At 42.3% G+C, this 9,085-nt stretch overlaps 1 long non-coding RNA gene across 1 annotated transcript; it reads right to left on the minus strand.

The window, feature by feature from the left end:
• Nucleotides 1-1,905: 1,905 nt before the first annotated feature.
• On the minus strand, nt 1,906-9,085 carry LOC108641911. Its single transcript, XR_001922337.1, has 3 exons — nt 8,913-9,085; nt 3,753-3,786; nt 1,906-2,069 (listed from the first exon to the last, which is right to left on the minus strand). It is a non-coding gene; the product is annotated as an uncharacterized LOC108641911 (long non-coding RNA).

Below are 9,085 nucleotides of genomic sequence, written 5' to 3' on the forward strand. Positions count from 1 at the left end.
ATTATAGCTTATGTGCGTTCTGACTTTGTGTCTCCAAGGGTGGTAAATCAAGTGACAAAATGAACCTTTTCTCTTACACTATGATAATATCTATGTGGGATGATGGATATGGTTAAAATTTAGAGGAGGTTAAGAATTCTGTGATAAATGCAGCTGCTACTGCCTGGACAGAATGCAGTCGATGTGCTCCCTGTACAATGATAATCATCTGCTTAGAGGGATGGAATGTAGAGTGGAATGAAGACTACTTGACCTCCCTCCATTGAAATCCTGGCAGAAAGGGGGAACTTGTGGTACTTTGAAACTGCCTATATTCTTTCCCCACAGGGATGCATTTGGTTAGAATTATATTCTACACTCGTTAAATACTTGCTTTTAGGATTAGAGCTTGTGCTTGCTTAATACATATACCAGTAGATTGCTTTAGAACATATTTTTGCATCATATCACTGACGACCACAAACCTGCCACAATTTGTATTAATAAAAGGTGTTGTTGCATGAACTGTTAGAGTGGGTCCAGCAGCAGATAACACTTTGGCAGGGCCCACTGAGGGGTCTTCATGCTGTTGACTAAGCACCCCCCGACAAAGGCAATCAAATCACCCTCCAATCTTGTGAATCTGTTGCTGAAGGCTCTCATTGTGTGATGCTGCCAGACTGGTCAGACACATGGGTCTCGACTTTCCTGGGGGCACCAACAGGCAAAAATCTAAACTCCCCCCTTTCACATGACAATCTAGCTCCCTTGTTCTCTTTTTCATCCATTCATGTTCACCTGCTTTACCATTATTCTCATCCGTGTTTGGTGAGAAAGCTGTAACAAAGAGGTGAACTCACATGTGCATATTCCCCCAGCAAGGTACTAAACCCCAAGCTTTTGTGTTCTCTGGACTCTGGAGATCAGGGTGGCACTGTGACATTCGTATGGTCTGACACTCTGGGGTTGACCAATGACTCCAGGTACACTGGACAAAATTATGATCAGCAGTGGGCAAAGTGGCAGCTTTAATTTAAATTCAGGTGCCTATTTGACTCTTTTTCAGGTGCCTGTGACACTTTTTGATATTTTTTCCCCCATCCTTTCCTCTATTCTGCGTTGGTCAGACTTGCTGGCTGGTGGGCAACTAGAAGAGTTTGGGGCTTAATAAATGGTATAGGAGCCAGCCTGTTCAACTGGGATTTTTGGAGACAGAGTTGTTGTAGAAACTACACAAGCTGCTGGGGAAAAGAACACCATACAACTATGTTATTTCTTTTGTAAAGATATTTTGAAGTTTTCCAGCTTGTAAGAAAGTTTGAGAAAGGACTCTGTATCTTTGGAGATTCATCTGTGGGAAGGTGTATCAAGGAGGGACATCTAAGACATGCCCTCTTCACCTATGCTCTCTCAGTAGGTTTTGATGGCAGCCACATCTACCTGTGAAGCACAAGGATGAGTCATTCAACCTTATGCATGTTTTTACCCACTCAGCTAGTAAGAGATTTAGAATCATAAAGCAAAATAATCCAAACCCTTATCTTGATTACAAATAGGTGTTGTAATTTCCATCATTATCTGTTATATTAAATGAAATAGAGAATCTGCTTCTCAAGAGGAACACACATCTGAGAAAATAAGCTGCAGTGTGGGAAATCTTTGTCTGATCAACCTAATTTTCTATATTGGATTATGAAGTTGGGGGGGTTTTTTGGTGTGTTTGTTGTTGGTTTTGGGTTGGGGGTTTTTTGTTCTATTTTTGTTATTGTAGTTGTTGTTTTTCATTATTACTATTGTAATGCATTGTGTCATCAACATTAGAAAATGGTGTAAGAAGCAGTACCCCCAAAGGTAAGCCACGGCATAGACAAAATATATTTACTTTCCACCCAAAGACACACATTTGCTGTTGGTACCCAGAGAGGAACCAGAGATAAAGTACAGCCTTGGTACAAAGTTCCTTTGACTTTGACATTCATTGCTTTTCACATCCTGTGACATACCAGTTTTGACCATTGAAAATGGTGTGATGCAAGATGCCACTGTTTTCTGTCGCTCCCTCTTCATCTGGGCAGATAGCCACGGTCTCTCTTGTGGATGAAAGTGAAAAAAGAAAAAATGAATCCTGTGTGTCAAGAGTTCCTGGTTTTAATTTTGGGAAATATACTTGTATAGCAAAACGGTGGGCATAGTAGATGTGTTTTTTCCTGATAGCTTTTCGTTCTTTAAATAAATGAGCACTTGGCTATGGACAAGATGGTAGATTAGAGGAAAAGAAGGAATAGCTTGTTTTTGAGAAGTGTTAGAGATGCTACTGAACTTTTTTTTCAAAGGGTGCATCCTTACATGGACTCACAAGGAGATGAACCCACCAACCACGGGTACTGGACCAGTGGAGGACCAATACATTTGGAAGTGTTTACCTTTGCATTTTTCACCCAGATGAAGTTTCTTTACAAAAGCAAGTGGCCGAAACAGGCATTGTGTAAAGCTGCATCAGAAGGTGTAAATCACTGTCTCTTTTTACTGGGTACACTGAAAGGCAGCATTTATCTCACAGAGATATCCGAGGCAGATGGTGGAGCTCAGGGCACTCCTGCAGACAGGACTGTGATGTGAACGGTGCCCAGAGGGTGGTAGCACTGCACAGCTGAAGTGCCATGGCCCTCTGCACAAGGAGGAGGGAAAGGAAATATGGAAGTGGGAAAGAGGGAAGGAAATGAGGAAGCCCCTGATACTCCCGAGTAGCTGGGGACAAAGAAGAAGAGGTGGTGAAATTAGAATAATTAGAACCAAAAGAGTGTTGCTAAAAATAGGCCTTTTATACTGTTCTTTCCTGATTCCTTCAGGAAACGTTACACTGGTGGACAATGCCTCTATGGTCTCCTCAAAGTAAGGTAAAAAATAGCTGCATTTCTTCATTTCTTGTGAGGAAAAGGAGAAAGAGGAGGTGAGGAAAGGCGATTTTTTTTAAAGGAAGAGGAACTTTAACAAAAGCATCTTACTTTCTTAGGCCTTAAAAACATTATGCTACCTCAAAGAGTGTAATCCACCAGTAACACTGGTGGGTATTTTCTGGGCTTCTACTTTTTAAGATAATGCTCCTTCTGATGTGGTAGCCACAGGCTGTCAGGCATATAGTTTCTGCCCTGTGATACATAACTTACCCCAAACAGATGACCCCAACAGGATAGTGGTCATATGCAGCTTCCAGACAATTGCAAGTCCCTTCTAACCAGAATATTCTATTCTGTCCTATCCTATTCTATCTCTAAGGACTTTGGGGGCTGTGAAAGTCTTCTGGTGTATACACGTCTCCATTTTTGTAGTTGTAAGTTACCTTAATTTTGCTGAAAGTTGGAAAACTAAGGAAATTAATTATTTAAGGGCACAAACCACACATCAGAATTATTGTGTGCACATGTATTTGTGCATATAGTGGAGTGTCTGCCTGTTACAACTACTTAGCTTGTAGTTTAAAGCATTGAGGATCCAAAGCTTACAGCTTCCACCTGTCATTTTACTTCACATTATGTATTCTAGAGCTATAAAAAATAAATTTGGGCTGCTGACATCAGTCATCTCTTCTTCTTCTCTCCTATGCCACTGAGAACTGTGTGTCCCTGTCTGTTCTACTCCTATTTCAAGTTGCATTTATCATAACAGTTTAAACCAGAATAATGTGTTGGCCTTACTGAGTGGCCAGAGGCAAGGGGCTTCACTGCTCTGAGCCTCAGTTCTCCCGTAGGTGAAACAAAGGTAATGATGCTTACCCTGCTCAGTGGAGGGCTCCAAGATCTCCAGCTGCTGTGTAAGAAACAATAGCATTATTATAATTGCCCAGACCCTGTAAGACCCCATGTTTGGTGGCATTTTTCTTGTCTGCCTCCTGACACAATAGCTTTCAAATACCATGCACACTGTTGCTGTATTTTTTTCTTCTTCCCACTGCTGCTTGCTCTTTTCTTGCTGTCACCCTTCCTCTCTCCACCAAGCCTTCTCAAGAAAATCTACCTTCTCTATTGACCCATCCCCCATCTTTGGGTTCTAATTTTTTTCTTCCTTCCTGTTCATAACTGTTGGTGTCAGTAGTTACTGCACCACCATCCCTTTTCCTGCTCCCCTCCTCTGAAATTCTCCTTCAGCCCTGACACTTTCTTTAGAAACAGCTGCAGGCTATTTCTAACCTTCCTTCTCTCATCAAAGTGCTTGAAAAATCAGCTCACTGTCATCTCTCGTCAGGGAGACTGGTTGCAGACCAGGCTAGGAACCAGGAGCTCCTGGTTGGTGATGGCAGCACAGGCACTGACTCACCACCTGGCTGTCGGCACACTGCTCATCCTCTGTCTCCTCCTTGCTCTAAAACAGGAGTGAGAATTGTGCGCTTACCTCACATGGATTGTGTAAAAACTTAATTACCCCTTGTAAGGTGGTATCTAAGGTGGTAATTAAGAGAATCTCTTGCAGTGGTAGCTGTGACCACTGCAATCTGCACTTAGCTCAGGCCCTGGCATATGTGTCTTCCACAGGCAGCCAGAGCCTTCCATTCTTCTGGTCACAAACCTCCCTGTGCCATAGGCCTCTGACACAGAGGAGTCTCTCTGGCCACAGGGACAACAGGCAGGGAAGCTGAATTCCCCTCCAGTCAAGGTCACCTATCCCACGTACTTCTCTGATCATTCTCTCTCTCCCCTTGAAATTGCTGGCGAGGCCTCTCCTGAACCAAAATCCTGGTCCTCATCTCAACTGCCTTTTCCATCCTCACCAACTGCCTTTCTCTCTGCTACAGTTGACAGGACTTGTTCAAGATGCCCTCCCTCCTCCTCCTCCTTCCTGGCTACCCTCTCAGGCCTGTCTTGATGGGTACAACCCAAGACTTAACCTTTGCTCTCCTCAGGCAGTGGCTGCAAAGACGGGTCAGTCTAGTGAGATGTTGTCCCCCCGCGAGGGTGGGAAGGGGAAGTGAACCATGTGCTGGGCAGGCAGCAGTGGCGATGCTGCTCTCCCACCATCTAAGTGATGAACCAGATGCACCCAGATCCACCCGCCTCTGTGCCTCTTTCCAGTACTCTCCCAAGCTAGTATTGGGGTCAGCTAAAATTTCCAGTCTTAATTATGCCACTCCCTACAAAAACATCATCAGCAACTTGGGCTGCCAACCACCTCCTTCCTGTGAGAGGGCAATCTGTTTATTCTCATGGAAGATAGAAGAATATGCAGCACCCGAAGAAGCTGCAGTTAACCCTTTCCTGCTTTTGGAAATGCAAGACAATAACAGAAATAAAGGCAATTTTAAATCAGGACAATCTGAACTCAACAGGAATAGAAAAGTGGTTTATTTTTTGCGTTCTTCACCAAAATCTTTTTCTTTGGAGAGTATTTGGCAGCATCTGAGCTAAAGCTACATAAAGGCTCGAGGATGGAGTGGAAAGAGTTTCCTGTGAATGGAAACTGTTTGCTGCTCAGCCACAGAGAGGCCACTAACTATCATAATGCATGCACTCTAAACTATATCCATAAACGTCAGGCATGATTTAATACACTATAAAATCCTACATCACAGTGCCACTGTAACTGTTGAAAATAAAAGCAGATAAATCACAATTCTGTGCAACAAGCTGTACTCATGTTACTTTCTTTTCATTTGCCAGGGTTTCATTCTGCCATTTGCTGAGCACACACAACACTCAGCCATTAGCTGAGTTTCCATTTTCTTTTCCATTTCTAAACTTGAGGTTTCACATCAGTCCACTGGGTTTGCAGCTGTGTGGTCATACTGCTATAAGCCCCTTCCCCAAAGTGTTCAGAACTGGTCAGAAAGGTGCTGAGCTTCCACAGGCTTCTACCTAATATTTTTCCCCCAACAATACCAGGGGACAGAACACCATAATAAGCAGATTGACTGCTGTTGCTCATATAAAGTTATTCCTCACATTATATTATGAGCATTAAATCTACTAGACAGTTTTTATCTGGCAGGAAAACAATTTGTATCACTCTTTTACTGCCAGTAAGATGACATAGATGACAGAGTGAGAACTACAGATTTGAACAGCTATGACAGCTGTAATCTCGACACCTTGTGGAGAAAATTATGCTGAAAAAGGAGAGAGGGAGTGGTGAACCTGTGAAAATATTACTAATAGAGAGGATTGGGTTTTTAGAAAAATGTATTTCACCTCTGCAACTGAGGTGAATGAAATAGAGAAGTAAAAATCAGCCATAGTACCTGCAAAACATAAATCAATTTGGACTTTTCTGACACAGAATTTGAACTCCGTCCCTTCAGCTTCTATTTTTATCTTTGCTTTAAATGTTTTGCAGTAACAGAATATAGCTTGATAATTTTTCTGCTTTTACTTTGAGTTTCATCATATATCTTATTATTTCTTAATTTTTCTGGTCTACGTAATTTTAATTACATATGAAATAAGAAGGCAGGTGGGAAGGTAAGAAGGGAGGGAGAACAATAACAAAGAGAAGAAAGAAGAAAAGATGGAAGGAAAGAGAAGAAAGAAATTTTTCAGCATTCAAAATTTGTGGGGGGAAGTTTGAAAACATTCACTTTACATGACAAAATCCAGAGGCAAGATAAGAAAATGCAGACACATACAATTTAAAGAATTTTCCAAAGTAATTTTTCCCCTCAAACTCTAGTGATTTTGAAGTGAGAGGCAACTAACTCATTATTTTGAATTCATGAGGTTGTAAATACAGACATACACTTCAGCGTTCTGGACTATGCAAGAAAACACAAAGGTATAGTTTGAAATTGGTAGCTGGGCATCTAGTACTTTGCAGAATTGTCTTCCAAAAATCCTATTTTTGGTAACTTCTTTTGCTTTCCTTTATTTACTGGTGCTTTGCACACCCTGCCTGCTCAAGAAATGATGAGCCCACTTCCACAGAAATTTCTCTGTGGCATCAAGGACTTTGGTTCCTGCTCTGGCTGTGGCTGGTGGATGACCCTGAACAGCATAGCCCTGCCCCTGTCACTGCATGTGATGCCAGGAAGTTCCTCACATATCTGCGGAGATTTAAATTCCACAAAACAACCAGCCCTGCTGAAGTAGGTTGAGTGGAGAGGTTTTGCCCAGTGCAGGCCAGCCTCTTAACTCAGCTCTGCTACAGCTCCCTACTACTGATCTTCCCCCAGCAGAAATACTTTCTGTTCCTCTCAGCCCTCCCAGGCTCAGGAGCCACTCTCCCTCCTCTGAAGAGCCTCTGATACAGCCTGCCTGGCCTTGTCCATCTCCAGCCAAAGGCTGGATAGCCAAAGGCAGAGACAGATTTTAATCCTTGGTCCTTGCATGCCTGTTGGCCCTTCCACACATTTTGTTGGGGCAAGATTTTGTAGTCTTGGGGCAAGGAAAGGCACCTCAACAAGCCTCTTGTCTCTTTGGAGGTGAGCAAGAGATGCTACCAGCTGAGAGGAGAAGCTGCATCTGTGCCTTTGAGGGATCACAAGATTCCAGTTTAAGTTGTCCCTGCCAGTCTCCATCTGCTTACACCACAGCCAGGGAAACTGAGCTGGCTTTAAACACAGGGACAAACATGCACATGTACAAATATACAGATGATATATTCCTGTGCCTTTTCACAGTTCTAAAGGCAGTTGCTGGCATGGCCAAAGGAGGATGTGGTGTAACCTGCACAGCACAGCAATGTGGGATGGGGTGCTTTTACAGGGCAGTAGCCCTGGAAGCTTTGCTCTTTGGCACCATGCTGTAACAAAAACACAAAAGGACTTGGCTGTAACTGCCTTGTGGTGCCATGGTGTTGTTCCACAGTGGTATAAGAGGCATCTGTGGTCCAAAGCAGTTTAGACTAACCTGAGAGTCAGGTATAGCTGCCAGGCTGGTGTCACTGGAGTCAGTGCTCTCAGGAGCTCTGTCAGGGCTACTCACTGCCTCATTTTTACACGCTGCAACTTGAACGTATGTGCCAGGAGTAGCACTGTCAGCACGTATCTAAGCAGTGACTTGGGCAATGGAGTCTGCTTCTCAAACATGACTATGAATTTGTCTCTCAGAAAAGGTTGTACTGCTTTGAACAACAAAGAGGAGTTAAATCAGTACAGTCCTCAATTTCCCATCCCCTTTCTCACACAGAAGTCACACTTATAGCAATGGAAAATTTTTCTCTTATTTTCAGAAGCAATACACTCGATTCAAAATAAGACAGTATATGATGATATGTAAGGATGACATGACTTGGACCATAAAGAATGTTCAGGCGAATAAGTGTCATTACCAAGATTTTTGCATTTCTATTTTGACTGATGTGGGTTTCTGAAATAGGAAAGCTATGTAAAGTGCCTATGTAAACTGTACAAGTATCTTTAAATCAAAATGCCTGCAGCTTTAGGAAATGCACAAGTATTGCTATTTTAATTTAAAACCAAATGAAAGCAAAACAAAACAAACCTTTTATCAAAATCCTTATACTGGTGCAAATCCTATTCATAGAGCCAGACCATAGAATCTCAAAGAAGATTATCCTAGATGAACAAATTTGCAAAAATGTAAATAAAATGGATACAGCATTTCTCATTCTAACACCACAGACTGAATTTAATAGCTATTCCTAAAAAGCCAAGGATTTGGGATTTTTACCACAAGAAATGTTAACCTGGTTAAATCTTGGAAAAACGATTTGCCTGAGAACATGGAGTGAAAGCTCGTCTTACCGCTAATGATAAGAAAAGCAGCATGACTGATGCATACTAGGGCCATAAAATACAATTTATTTTCAGAAACTAATTTGGTAAGGGAAAAAGAATCGTAATGCTAAATGTGCAATGGGGATCACTTCCACAGCACCTCCGTGTACCAGCCCTCACGGACTTCTTTGTGTGCCCTCAAGACCAAAAACTCAGTTGCATGGTAATGTCCATGTATCCTTCCATGATCTTGGAATTTATTGTCTCTTACTGTGCTTTGTTCCTGAAGAGTTGATCCTGTCCCTCAGTCTGGAAGAGAGTCATCTCTGTTGAGGCTCAGTAATGTCAACACATCCATCAAGTCATATGAAGTGACTATTTGTATCTGCTCAAACAATGGAAGACAAAAATAAAACTAGTAATACAAATGAAGCATAGAAGCGA

Source organism: Manacus vitellinus, unplaced genomic scaffold, assembly GCF_001715985.3.
Source record: "Manacus vitellinus isolate BGI_N305 unplaced genomic scaffold, ASM171598v3 scaffold_88_pilon, whole genome shotgun sequence".
NCBI classification, from domain to species: Eukaryota; Metazoa; Chordata; class Aves; order Passeriformes; family Pipridae; genus Manacus; species Manacus vitellinus.